Source organism: Pongo pygmaeus, chromosome 10 (genome assembly GCF_028885625.2).
Source record: "Pongo pygmaeus isolate AG05252 chromosome 10, NHGRI_mPonPyg2-v2.0_pri, whole genome shotgun sequence".
NCBI classification, from domain to species: Eukaryota; Metazoa; Chordata; class Mammalia; order Primates; family Hominidae; genus Pongo; species Pongo pygmaeus.
Genome location: NC_072383.2, coordinates 60,154,548 through 60,169,698, shown reverse-complemented (window position 1 = coordinate 60,169,698; position 15,151 = coordinate 60,154,548). Strand labels below are relative to the sequence as shown.

At 38.8% G+C, this 15,151-nt stretch overlaps 1 protein-coding gene and 1 pseudogene across 2 annotated transcripts in view; both read left to right on the top strand.

Moving 5' to 3' along the window:
• The window catches only part of TAFA2 (TAFA chemokine like family member 2), a 555,339-nt gene that overhangs the window by 11,090 nt on the left and 529,098 nt on the right, over positions 1-15,151 (top strand). The gene's annotated exons all lie outside the window — the stretch shown is intronic.
• Positions 10,235-11,365, top strand: LOC129010726 (Krueppel-like factor 17; annotated as a pseudogene).

The window sequence follows — 15,151 nt, the reverse complement described above, 5'->3', positions numbered from 1 at the left end:
AAATTTTTAAGCAATTACCCTGGGGCATGGGTGCGGGGGATGCGACTGAAGTATCATGCTCACTGCTCTCTGGGCCTGATAATTTTGCATCTCTCACATTCTTCAGACTGCTCTGAGCCATTTTCTCAAATGATGATTGCTAGATGCTGAGGGAAGGGAGCAATGGGTAGTTGTTGTTTAATGGGTACAGAGTGTCAGTTTTGCAAGATGAGTTTGGGAGACTGGGTGCACAACCATGTTAATGTACTTAACTACTAAATCACACACTTAAAAATGTTTAAGTTAGTAAATTTTATTATATATATTTTGCCGCAATTAAAAATAAAAAAGAATTTGAAGGGAAATAATTTCAACAAATAAAGTAAATGGAGTGGAAGGAGATACGGACAGCTGGTAATCAACAGGCATTAAGTCCAGCAAGATGAATAAGCTCTAGAGATCTGCTTAATGACATGGTACCTATAGTCAACAATAATTTACTGTACACTTAAAAATGTGTTAAGAGATCTCATGTTAAGTGTTCTTGCCACAATACAGTAAAATAATAAGTTTTACACATTTTTAAAAAGGTTATACACCTCATAAAAGTAATAGAGAAGGAGACAGCCAAATGCTGCCCAGGCCATTGTGCACAGGGAGCTTACCCAAACGTGCCCACAGTGAAAAATTCTGTCCCTTAACACATGCATCGTATGTATAGACAAGCTCCTTGGGTTTTCCTACTTTGCTGTGCATTACAACTCATGTGTCATGTTCAAAGACATTCTGTCCCTTAACACATGCGTAGTAAGGGAAATAAATCAATATGGAGTGGCTCAGACTAAGGGCCCACCCCTGCACTGGGACAATGGGGTGGACCCACCTGGAATCCACACCAGATAAAGTTGGGCAAAGCCTGGCGTCTTCAGCTCATGTATGGTGACCTGGTATTCAGTCTGTGAGGTGGAAGCCTGTTGAAAGGACCCCCTTTTTTCTGAGAGCTTTCTTTTAATAAATTCTGCCCTCCTCACCTTTCAATGTGTCCATGTACCTAATTTTTCCTGGTTGTGACACAAGAACCAGATTTTAGCTGAACTAAAGAGCAAAAAATCCTGCATCAAAAGGAGAGCCAAGACTCAAAAAAAGAAACAGTCTTTCTAATTTTTCATTGATTTTAATTCAGTGACTATTTCTCTGAACAACAAAGTTGCAACTTATTTGAATAAAAACACTCAAAATAAAGGGAACACTAAAACTTACAACTGAATGCGTCATTTGCCTGATTATAGGTCTTTGGGAATCTGCAAGGTAACCTTTATTCCTGCAAGGTATAGATTTTAGCTTTTCTTTTAAAAATCTAATTGTTTATGGATCTTCTAGTTGGCCTGGTAAAAGGAAAAAATATGTCACTGTGAAGTCACATTCTACGTAAGGGTTATGTTCCAAAGCTATTTAGAAAATTGTTGTGTAGTCAAAGGTACTGTTGAAAATTCCTTACTTTGCCCTTAAAGTAAAAGAATGTGCTTTTGTACTTTGAACATGACACATGAGTTGTAATGCACAGTAAAGTAGGAAAACTCAAGGAGCTTGTCTACAAGAAAGAACAAGGCAAATGCTGATGCCTGCACTTTCAGAATGTTGGGTGATCACAGTTTTTGTGACAAGTTGAATGAGAGTAAGTGGAATTAGAGTGCTCTCACTGCCCTGTAGGGTTTACTCAATTCTATTTTGACATTACACCTTTATAACTTTAATACTACACAATAATAAATGATTTTGTTGTGAAAAAAATGGTGGTGAGGAATTACTTTCAACTTACATAAGATAGAAGTATCAGTTAACTTTAGATCTTAAGACAAGCATGTTAAAAATTTAAGGGTCACTCATTAAAAAAAGAGTTAAAAACTTTCAAAAGAGTAGAAGGGGGAATAATACAGTAAATTAAGCAATCTAATATAAGGCAGACAAAGAAACAATAACAGCAGCATGCAGGAAAAAGAAGCAATGGAAGGCATAGCATATAGAAAACATATATATAAGATTGTAGAAATAAGGCCAAATATATTCACATTAAATGTAAATAGATTAATTTGACTTGTTAAAAATCAGAGGTTCTTATACCTAATTAAAAAAAAACAAAACAAAACAGCCTTAAGCTGTTTATAAGAGGCACCTTAAAGACAGAAATGTTGAAAGTGAAAGGATAGAAAACAACATGCCAGGCAAATGGAATGCTAATGAAAGAAAACTGGTTTTGCTGGCATATCAAAATTTAGAGTTGTCTTTACATCTACTGTCAATCAAATATAAATAATACAGACTTTGAGGGAAAAAAACTTATTAGAAAAAAGTCACTAATGGTAAAAAGAACAGCTTATTAGGAAAATGTATCATTCTGAATCTTTTTGTTTCTAAATAAATGACCTCAAAACACATAAAGCAGAAAGACAAAGAATTACAAGTAGAAAGTGACAAACTGTTTTAAAAACTCATAAAGCAAAAATTAGTAAAGATACAGAAGATTAGGACAACATAATTGACAAGCTTGATCTAATGATAATATATTGATTCTTCAGCCCAATTAAAGAATATAGGTTATTTCAAACAGTGATGAAATATTTACAAAAATTGAGTAGTACAATCATAAAGCAAATTTCAACAAATCTAAAACAATCCATGTGGTAAATACCACCTTGAAAACTAAACCAAATGGTTCATGGTAAAATAAATCATAGTTAGAGATTACATAGCATACAGAAAGGAATAACAATAAAAGTAGGCCGGGCACGGTGGCTCACGCCTGTAATACCAGCACTTTGGGAGGCCCAGGCGGGCGGATCACGAGGTCAGGAGATCGAGACCATCCTGGCTAACACGGTGAAACCCCGTCTCTACTAAAAATACAAAAAATTAGTCGGGCGTTGTGGCGGGCGCCTGTAGTCCCAGCTACTCGGGAGGCTGAGGCAGGAGAATGGCGTGAACCCGGGAGGCGGAGCTTGCAGTGAGCCGAGATTGCGCCACTGCACTCCAGCCTGGGCGACAGAGCGAGACTCCATCTCAAAAAGAAAGGAATAACAATAAAAGTAATTTGGTGCTAAAACAATACCAAGAGTGATATTTAAGGTCTTAGATATATATATATATGAAAAGATGAAAACTAATGAGCTAAAATTTTATCTTAAGGTGTTGAAAAAAGTACAACAGAATAAGCTACAGAAATTAATAAAATAGAAAACAGAAACTAAAATAAGAATCAAAAAATTCCAAATCTGATCTTTTGAAAAGCCATATATATATTGCTTTATATATAAATATGTATATATGTAGCTATATGTATTATAAATAAAATATATAATAAATGTATAAATATATAAAATTACATTTTTATATATTTATAAAAATATTTTAATGTATATTCTATAAAATGTACATTTTATATATTTATGTATAATATATATGTATTACATAGAAAAATGTGTATATATATATTTCAACAAAACTGGTCAAGAAAACTAAGTCATACTAAACAATATTAATAATATAAAAATAGAGCGTAATTGTGAGATAATAGGAAAATTGTCTCTATTTATTGACAATATGTCAATGTCCATGTGGAAATTCAGGATAATCTGCAGACATGTAAAAGTACTTGGCAAGCTTGCTGAACATAAGATCGCACAAATATCAATTATCTATTAAGTAAAATATTGTGATATTAGTAAGGGATGGACAAAGGGAAGAAATTGAGAGCTTGCAATCAGATAAATGCATATAGAGGAAATTGAAATATAACAGAGGTTCCATTACAAAGCAATGGAGAAATGTTACACTATTCATTATGTGGTGCTGAGACACTAGATATCCATAGGAAAAAATAAAATGTAATTTTGATTTCATATCGAACACAAATTACATTCCAGATGTAAAAACAACTTAAAATTTTTAGAAAAAAATATATTTATACACTCTGAGTAGGGAAAGCTTTCTTTTATGAGATATAAAATATCAACCTTAAAGTAAGAGAGTGACAAATTTGCCTATACTGAAATGAAAAACTTCTGTACAATGTAAGATATCATTAAAGATAAACCACAGAGTGGCAGAAGATATTTGAAGTGAATATTACTGACAAAAAATGGAATTACTACAAATTATAAGAAAATAAACAAAGAGAAATAGGCAAAAGATAGATAAATTTACCAAAAAGGAGACCTGAATGACAATAAACATACCAAAACTAGTAAATATGAAAAGACAAAATAAAAGTGCAATGAGATACCATTTCACATCCATCAGTTTGGCAAATTTTTAAAAAGTTTGACATTATCTAGTGTTAATGAGGATGTGAAACAATAAGAATTTTAATGCTCTGCTGATAGTAGTATAAATAGAAAAAAACTACTTTGGGGGACAATTTGGTATTTAGTAAAGTTGTAGATGTTCCGACCTCATGCCTCAGCAGTTTTACATCTTGGAATCTACCCTAGTGAAAATTCTTCAGGTATCCAGAAGGAAACATACCCAAGTATACTGATTAGAGCATTATTTATTCTGGCAAAATAGAAGTAAATCAAATAGTAAACCATTGTGGATGGTTTAATAAACTGTTGCATATTTGGTCAATAAATTGTCACATCTTAAAAATTATTTCATGAAGAGTGCATGATAACATGGGAAAAGCCTTGATGCAGTGTTATTAAAATAGAAAAGATTAAAAAACTCATGTGTGTGTATATAACTATAATATATATGTGGCATGATTTATATATCTATCTTTGTTCTTCCATAAACCTCAAATAAAACATTATGCATAAAAAAAAGACAAAAGAAACATCCCCAAATAACAATGATTGAGTTCAGATGATAGACTATGGATTATGGATGATTTTTTTTTCTTTTTAGTTTTCTTTGTTTTTCTTAATTTTCTTAATGAGCACACAATACATTCCTGATAGAAAAAAAAAAAAAGGCCAGGTATGGTGGCTCATACTTGTAATCCCAACACTTTGGGAAGCCAAGGCAGGAGGATTGCTTAAACCCGGTAGTTAGAGACAAGCCTGGGCAACATAGTGAGACCCTGTTTCTACAAAAGACAAAATAAATTAGCCCTGTGTGGTGGCACATGCCCCAGGAGCTAGAGTAATCCCAGTTACTTGAGAGGCTAAGGCAGGATTGCTTGAGCTGGAGAGGTCAAGGCTGCAGTGAGCCATGATGCTACCACTGCCCTTCAGTCTGGGTGATAGAGCAAGACCCTGTCTCAAAAAAGAATGTTAAATAGCTTGGAAGAGGAATAAAAAGCAGATGTTGTAATGGTTCAATGACATTTTCATGTCTTAACTTTGTTTGATGTTAACTGTAAATTCACTGGGCAGGGTCATTTTATAAAACGATTAGAATGCTGCCAATGTGCAGCGAATGTTAAATAATAGCTGAAGTGGTTAGAGAATATTGCTACTGAGCCATCATCTCAGCTTTCTGGATTTACACCATATAGTTAGTTTTTGCTGGTTCAAGTGCCTGGCATTTTAGCACACAATGAAACAGAAAATCAGTCCATAAGTGGTAGCCTTTACAAATAATCATGAGTATATATTGTTGCTTTGTATAATCAACTGCATAATGTTTTTAAAAAATTACTTCATTTACTTGAAAGTTAGTGGCTTAAAACAACAACAATCATTTATTTAACTCATGAAACTTCAATTTGGAAAGGGCTCAGTGGGGACAGCTCACTTCTGCTTCATGCAGCATCAGATGGGGTGGTGTATAACTCAATGGTGGGAGATTGGAATCATTTGAAGACTCACTCGGTCACATATCTGATGGTTAATACTGGCTGTTGCATAGGACCTCAGTTGGGGTTCTTGGTCAGATGGATCACTTACACATGGCCTCCACAAGCAGCTGTTTTTCTTTTTCACAACATGGTGGCTAGGTTAAAAGAGAGAGCATCCCAAGAAAACAAGGTAGAAGTGCATATCATTTCTATGATCTGGTCTTGGGAGTCATTTAGCATCGCTCCTACCCTACTCTTTTCATTGAACTAGTCACAATTGTCCACCAAAACTAAAAAGAGGAGCTATTAATTGATGAGAGGAGTGTCACTGTCATTCTGTAATGAGATTTGTGTTATCATGTTGTGTGTAAAAGTCTAAAGATGAGGATCAGTGCTTATAATTCAGGGGCCATTAGCATACTAATGGTAGTTAAAATACAGAGATAAGGTGGAATTACTTAGGAAGAATATATCAAGAAAAAGATGTGAACCAAGAATGAACAGCACTTAAGAGGTGGGCTTGTGGTATGAGATTTATTGTGGTGGTCACCTTTAGAAAATATAATCAGCCCATTGAGGATAGAAATGGAATAAACCTAAAGAGCTAAATTTATCTTCACTATAGATTGAACAGTCAGGGAGAAAACTCTGGAGGTAGAAATAACTGAAATTGGCACAGAGGGAAAAAAGGGAGTGAAAAGCTGGCTTCTGTGGAAAGAGAAATTCTGTGAAAACATCTAAAGTCTTCAAAGGGAATTTGGAAAAAGTTTTGTTCTTCTGTTTCACAAAAACCTGCATATTTATAAATGCATCTTGGAATCAGACATTTGTTTTCTGGAATTGCAAAGACGGATTATAATTGGCTTAGAGGAAGCTGCAGTGGCAGAGCAAGAGTGGTCCAAGGATAATCAGTCACATTTAGGATATATATAAATATACAGAAAACATACCTACGTATCCAAATACTGTATACTGTAGTTCTGCTGATAACTTGTAAATACAAGTCATTATAGATTAGGTTTACTTCAACAAATATTTAGTAAGTACTTAGAATATTTCAGACAATGCTAGTTATCAGGGATAAAAAGATAAAGTATAATTTCTGCTCTAAATCTTGTGGGATGGTCAGATTTATAAATTGAAAGTTTCAATTAATATTATTGAATATTAAGGGTTTGGATTGTGGAATCAAAATGTCTAACTCTGAGCAAGTTACTTACCTCTCCAAGCCTCAGATTCGTCATTTGTAAAATAGGAACATAATAGTTCCTAACTCAGAGAGCTGTTGGGAGGATTAAGTGAGATAATGTAGGTAAAATATTTAGTGCAGTGCCTGGCACATGGAAAGTGCTCACAAAAACAAATGGTTATTGTTGAGTGATGTAACCAAAATGTGAAGTGGAAGCAATCTGACTTCACTCTTCCCCACAGAAAACTGAAAACAAATATCTAATGCCAAGATTATAACCAGCAGTATCCTAGAATTTAAATTTGGGGCTGAGATGACCCCTAGGATCACAAAGCAGTGAGAAACTCTGAGAAGACGATAAAAGAAATGGACTTTTCTTCCCATCAAGCCCCTCCTTCAATCTGCCAGATGCCATGTGGAAACCCATTGTTTCCACACTATAAAAAGTGGCATCGGCCGGGCGCGGTGGCTCACGCCTGTAATCCCAGCACTTTGGCAGGCGGAGGCGGGCGGATCACGAGGTCAGGATATCGAGACCATCCTGGCTAACACAGTGAAACCCTGTCTCTACTAAAAATACAAAAAAACTAGCCGGGCACGGTGGCAGGCGCCCATAGTCCCAGCTATTCGGGAGGCTGAGGCAGGAAAATGGCGTGGACCCGGGAGGCGGAGCTTGCAGTGAACAGACATCGCGCCACTGCACTCCAGCCTGGGCGACAGAGCCAGACTCCGTCTCAAAAAAAAAAAAAAAAAAAAAAAAAAAGTGACATCAAGGGAGACAGCCAATTTTCCCACCATCCTGTGTTCCCTTGCAGGAAAACCATTCCTGGTTTATTTCATGGGAAGCATTGCAAATGCCTATAGGGAGAAAAACTCCTGAGGCCAGCTAGCAACAAAGAGAGGCAGGACTAGAGACCCCAGCTCATGAAAGTCTGCTCTTTATCTCAGCCAGAGACGTAAAAGCAGATTGGCTGTTCAGCAACACCAAGATGTAGGATGCACCCTCCATCGGTCTTCTGTGCATGAACTCCTAGCCAACTTTCCCATACAATCAGGGTATCCCCTTTGGGACCCTGTAACCCCTAATCTGGGTTGGGAAGTGCTCTGAATGATTTCAAGAGCTGAAGCAAACTGGGGCTTAATGCACCCTCTAATGCCAAAAAGGAAGCAGCAATCTAGGATTAAGGGCACTTACAGGCAACTGCAAAGAATCTCTAGGTAAACATATCCTAGAAAGTTGAAAACAAGCCAGATAGCAAAGACTAGAATAAATAATTCTTCAAAGTGAAGCAACAGATGTATGTTTATAAGAAACAACAACAAACAGGGAATCATGACATCTCCAAATGGACAAAGCAAGAAACCCGGAACTAATTCTAATGACATGATAATAGTAAGCTCCCAGATCAAGAAATAAAAAAGCAGTTCTAAGGAAACTCAGCGAATTCCAAGATAACACAGCAAAGCAATATATACATTTACTAGATAAATTTAACAAAGAGATTAAAATAATTAAAAAAGTCAAACAGAAATCTGGAACAGAGAAATACGTTTGTTAAACTGAAAAATGCATTAGAAGCTCTCAACAGAATGGATCATGTGAAAAAAGAATTAGTGAGCTAAAAGACAGGCTATTAGAATATGCACATTCAGAAAAGAAAAAAGAATAAAAAGGAATACAGAATGCCTGCAAGATATAGAAAATAAACTCAAAAGAGAAAATGTAAGAGTCATTGGTGTTCAAGGAAGAGTTGAGAAAGAGCAAGGGGTAGAATGACTATTCAAGAAAATAATAACCAAAAACTTTCCAAACCTAGAAAAAGATATTGATATTCAGGTACAGGAAGGTTAGATATCACTAAACAGATTCAACCCAAATAAGACTACCTCAAGGCGTTTAATAAACTCTCGAAAATCAAGAACAAAGATGGGATTCTAAAAGCAGCGAGTAAAAAGAAGCAAATAACAAATAGAGGAGCTCATATTCATCTAACAGCAGATTTCTCAGTGGAAAACAACTTGCCAGGAGGAAGTTGGATGACATTCAGTCAAGGGAAAAAATTGTCCAACAAGAATACTGTACCTAACAAAGCTTTCCTTCAAACATGAAGCAGAGATAAAGTCTTCCCAGACAACCAAAAGCTGAGGAAATTCATCATTGCTAGACCTGTCTTACAAGAAATGCTGAAGGGAGTTCTTCAATCTGAAGGAAAAGGATACTAACATGCAAAAAGAAAACATTTGGGATGGGCACGGTGGCTCATGCCTGTAATCCCAGCACTTTGGGAGGCTGAGGTGGGTGGATCATGAGGTCAGGAGATCGAGACCATCTTGGCTAACATGGTGAAACCCCATCTCTACTAAAAATACAAAAAAATTAGCCAGGCGTGGTGGCAGGCACCTGTAGTCCCAGCTACTGGGGAGGCTGAGGCAGGAGAATGGCATGAACCCGGGAGGTGGAGCTTGCAGTGAGCCGAGATGGCGCCATTGCACTCTAGCCAGAGTGAGACTGGCTCAAAAAAAAAAAAAAAAAGAAAAAAGAAAAAAGAAAACATTTGAAGGCATAAACTCACTGGTAAAGTAAATACACACATAAATTCAGAATATTCTAGTACTGTAATTATGGTATACAGTCCTTCATATCTCTAGTATGGACTAAAGGACAAATCTATCAAAAATAATAACTGCAGAAATCTGTTAAAAGATAGGAAGTATAAAAAGATATAAATTGAGACAAGAAAACGTCAAAATGTATGAGTGGGGGAATTAAGTTAAAGTGTAGAGACTTTTAGGTTTTCCTTCATTTGTTTTTTTTTTAAATTTTCTTTGCGATAGAAGTTGTCATCTATTTAAAATAACTTGCCATGTCTGTAAGACGTTTTTTGGAAAGCCTTATGGTAATAACAAAGCAAAAGTCTATAATAGGCTGGGTGCAGTGCCATGAACCCGTAGTCCCAGCTACTTAGGAGGCTAAGGTGGAAGGATCTCTGGAACCCAAGAGTCCAGCCTGGGCAACATAATGAGACCCCATCTCTAAAAAACAAAAACAAACAAGCAAACCTTCCTCCAAAAACCTAAAATAGATCCACTAAAAATAAAAAGCAACAAATTTAAACATATTACCATTAAATGAGGAACTCATTTGACCACTGAGGAAGACAGTAACAAAGGAATAAAGGAAGAAAGGAGTTACAAAACAACCAGGGGCAATGTCCCGATATCCATCTGCGATGCTGTGGTGGGTTGCTCCCTGTCTGTTCAGCAGAGAGTCTAGACACCACCTAGTCTTCATGTACAGCCGACCACAGGCTGAGAAGGAGCAGGAAGCTGGGAAGCTGAGCCAGTGGCAGGCGGCGCACCAGGCTGCCCAGGATAAGTAGAACTCAGCACCCATCTTGAACATGACTCATCTTCTGGAAGCTCTGGAGTGCACACCTCTTGAACCATGGCCTACCAAGCATTTAGCACTTTCCTCACAGGACAGAGATGCTGAGGGCCCCCTTGTTGTCTTTTGAGGCATCAGGGCAGATTGTGGATGAAGGGGGGCCACAGTTCAGTATGCCACTGCCTGAGCATGGCGTGAGCTACTGCCCCTAAGCGACTCTCACTCCTTCCCAGATGATTTACTGTCAGGGAGTGTCTCCCCCTCAGCAAGAGATGATGATTTTCAGTGGGCCCCAGATAATGCCTGTAGGAAAGCCCAGTACTCCAAAGGTGGCCAGGGCCTTCAGGCTGCCAGTCTCAGCTTCCACTGGAATTCCAGTGATGTCTCATATTGGGGACCCTACAATGCCTTACCCTGGCCTCTCGACAATACCTTCTGATGAAACATTGTTGGCCTCGACCATGCCTTCCACTGAGGCCCAGGCTATGCTCCCCTCCATGGCTCAGATGTTGCCCCCACAAGATGCCCATGATCTTGGGATGCCCTGAGCTGAGTCCCAGTCATTGCTGGTTTTAGGATCTCAGGACTCTCTTGTAAGTCAGCCGGACTCCCAAGCAGGGCCATTCCTACCGGAGCAACCCAGACCTGCTCCACAGACAGCAGAGCAGAACTCCAGGCCTCAGGAAAGGACAGGTAGAGGGGGCTCCTCAGAGGCAAGGCCTTACTACTGCAACTACGAGAACTGCGGAAAAGCTTATACCAAATGCTCCCACCTTGTTAGCCACCAGTGCAAGCACAAGGGTGAGAGGCCCTATTTGTGCAACGGGAAAGGTGTTTATGGTCTTTCTTCCGTTCTAATGAGCTTAGACGACATACGTGGGTACACACCAGACATTGACCATATAAATGTGATCAGTGCAGCCAAGAGTTCACGAGGTCTGACTATCTCAAGCAACACCAGAAGACTCATCGGCCAGGACCCTCAGACCCATGGGCCAACAATGGACAGCAGGACGGTCCTGTTCCTGGTCCTTAGGTGAATGAAGAAGGAAGAGGATTCCAGGCAGAGAACACTGGACCTGGCAACTGCTCAGAGGAGAGGCAGTCTTCAAGTTCTATATTCATTCAGCAAATGTTTTTTGAGCCTACAATACTGAGAGCACGAAGGCTGTGGGGACCCATGGCGAGGAGCATGGAGATAACTAAAGAATGTGTCAGGGAAGAAAGACTTCTCAAGGAGGTGCCTCAGTCAGATCCAAAGGACTCACGGCGGCTAGCTGCACCTCCCATTTCTTGGACATATACCACTGGAAATGTCTCTATCTTCTGAAAACTATGGCATAGACAGTAAGGATTCAGAGGTACATGAAGGCACCCTGCCTCTGCAGAGCAGAAAGATCATAGACAAAATTTCTGAATGTGCCCAGTGCTGCCAAGGAGAGAAGCTGGTCCTCTACAGGCTCAAGCTTATCTGGGCCTCTAGAGAAGCCCACAGCCTTGGCTGTGTCTGCCCTGCTCTGCCACCCCCACCATGACCCTGTCCTGCTTTGCTGCCTCGGTCTGTGTTACTAGTGGCCCCAGTATACCTGGGATGGACATCCAGGTGCCCTCCGTCCAAGCTCCCAAGTGAGGGGAGTGGACATGATTAAAAGAACAGGAGCAGAAGGGGCTCATTTTTGACCCATTCACTAGCCCCAGGGATTGAGGTCTTGGGTACTCAAAGTATCTTTCATTTCTACCAGGTCACCAGATCCCTTCCATGGAGCAGGCCATCTTGGATTCACTGGGCCAGGGCTGGTCTCTGTTCCCCAGCCCACCTGGCTCACACACAGCCTCATGGGTAGGGTCAGCAGACTAGATTGCTTGTTATGTAAGACGAGAGGTCTGGTTGATGATCTAGCACTTTCACCAAGAAATGGACGTGGAGAGGATCAGAGTGATCAAGGGTGTATGAAGTGCATTCCAATGGTGGGCAAAACAGGCTTCTGCTCTTGTGGAGGTCACAATCTAGTGGAGGAGGGATGTTACTAGTAATGCACAAAGTGGGCTGAACACAGTGGCTCACACCTGTAATCCTAGCACTTTGGGAGGCTGAGGTGGGCAGATCACTTGAGGTTAGAAGTTAGAGACCAGCCTGGCCAACATGGTGAAACCTCATCTCTACAAAAAGTACAAAAATTAGCTGGGCATGGTGGCACACACCTGTAGTCCCACCTACTCAGGAGGCTGAGGCAGAATAATCACTTGAACGTGGGAGGCGGAGGTTGTAGTGAGCCAAGATGGCACAACTGCACTCCAGCCCGAGTGACAGAATGAGGCTGTATCTTAAAAAAAAAAAAAAAAGAAATGCACAAATTGCTGGGAGGACAAATAGTGAGGACTTGCAATTGGGTAAGGGGGTTAGAAAGGCATTTCTTGGAAGTCGTGGTTTGAAGTCAGATTTAAGGAAAACTAGGAGCTAATGGCAGATAAAAGGAGGTGGGGTGGTGATTGGAGGAGAAGTAAGTCTTTATCCAGAGATGGCCCTGTGCTAGGCAGTGGCTAAGCCTTTCCTAGTATCACCCAAAGTAGGACAGTGGGTGGATAAGACATGTGGACTCAGCTGCGTGTGGTGGCTCATGCCTGTAATCTCAGCACTTTGGGAGGCTGAGGCAGTTGGATCACCTGAGGTCAGGAGTTCAAGACCAGCCTGGCCAGCATGGTGAAACCCCACTGCACTCCAGCCTGGGTGACTTGAGTGAGACTCCATCTCAGAACAAACAAACAAAGACATGTGGACTCTCTAGTAGATTTTGAATCCTGCTCTGCTGTTTCCTGGCTGTGAGATGTCTTGGGAAATTTACTTGTCACTCTTGCTTCTGATAGTAAAGGGGATGGTGAGACAGATTCAAGATGGAGAGATAAGGCTGAAAGTGTTTTCTTTGGCTGCAGTGTGGAGATTAGATTAGAGTGAGGGTGTAAGGGAGAGAAAGGGACATATCAGTATTTCAGGAGACAGTCAAGGTGGCTTTGGCCAGGGTGTGAGAGTGGAGGTAAGAAGTAGGAAAGTGACAGTTAACTGGATTTTTGGTAGGTGAGGGAGAGGTCAAGGGTGACTTCGAGGTTTCTGGCTTGTGTTATAAGTAACAAGAAGAATGATGAACTTCATTAATTTTCCATTTATTGTGATATCTATCACACCTGCAAGAAATATTTTGTATATATCCAATTTAATAATAAATGCACTCACATTGGGAAAGTCAAAGAAAAAAGGAAAAAAGAAAACTAATAAAAATACTTATTTACCCCTAAGATCAGGCCTGTAATCTTTGGGATGCCAAGGTGGAGGATAACTTGAGGCCAGGAGTTTGAGATCAGCAAGACCTTGTCTCTGTAAAAAAATAAAATTAAAAGAAAAGAAGGAAAAATAATGTACTAATACATTTAAAGCTTTGAGTTCCCCAGCCTTCTCTGCAGAGGTAACCACTATACTGAATTTTGATTAATCTTGCCTTAGCTATTTATTGTTTTTACCACATAACGTATCTGTTCTTAAATATAGTGATTGGTTTTGTTTGGTTTTAAACTTAAATTTATTCTGTTTGTGATTCACTGAACTTTCTCAATCTAAATCTTTATAGTCTTAATAAAATTTGGAAAATTTTGTTAAAAAAAACAAAAAACATGTAACAAAATGGCAGTAGTAAGTCTTTACCTATCAATAATAACACTGAATGTAAATGGACTCAATTCTCTGATTAAAAGACAGTGGCTGAATGGATAGAAATCAAAACGTAACTATATGCTGCCTACATGAAACTCACTTTCCCAAAAAGACATAGAAAGTGAAGAAATGGAAAAAGATATTTCACACAAATGGAAAACCAAAAAGAGTACAAGTAGCTGTATTTATATCAGATAAAAGAAACTTAAAGACTGTAAAAAGAGACAAGGTCATTATATAATGATAAAGAGGCCAAGAGTATATAATAATTGTGAATCTATATGCACCCAACATTGGAGCAAACAATATAAAGCAAACATTATAGAATATATAAAGCAAACATATAAATATATAAAGCAAATATATAAAGCAAACATTAATAGATATAAAGGGAGAGATGGACTGCAATACAGTAATAGTAGGGGACTTCAACACCCAACTCTTAGTAATAGATCATCCAGACCAAAAATAAATACAGAAACATCAGAGTTAAACTACACTCTAGATCAAATGGACATAAATGACATTTACAGATAATTTTATCCAACTGTTGCAGAATACGTATTTTTCTCATTGGCATAGTAAACATTCTTGGCTGGGTGTGGTAGCTCATGCCTATAATCCTAGCACTTTGGGAGGCCAAGGAAGGAGGATCACTTGAGCCCAGGAGTTCGAGACCAGCCTGTGTAACATAGTGATACCTCATCTCTACGAAAGATAAAAAATTAGTCAGACATAGTAGTACACACTGTGGTCTCTGTTAGTGGAGAGGCTGAGGCAAGAAGATCATGTGAGCCCTAGAGGTTGAAGTTACACTAAGTCATGATTGTGTCACTGCACTCCAGCCTGGGTGACAGGGTGAGACCCTGTATCAAAAACAAACAAACAAACAAACAAAAACCAAAACCAAAACCGAAAAACATTCTTTAGAATAGAACTTATGTTAGGCCACAAAACAAGTCTCAACAAATTCAAAAAAGTCTAAATCATATCAAGTATCTTTTCTGATCACAGTGGAATAAAACTAGAAATTAATAACAAGAAGAACTTTGAAAACCATAGAAATCATGGAAATAAAACAACATCCTCCTGAATGATCAAGGAGTTGATGAAGAAAGT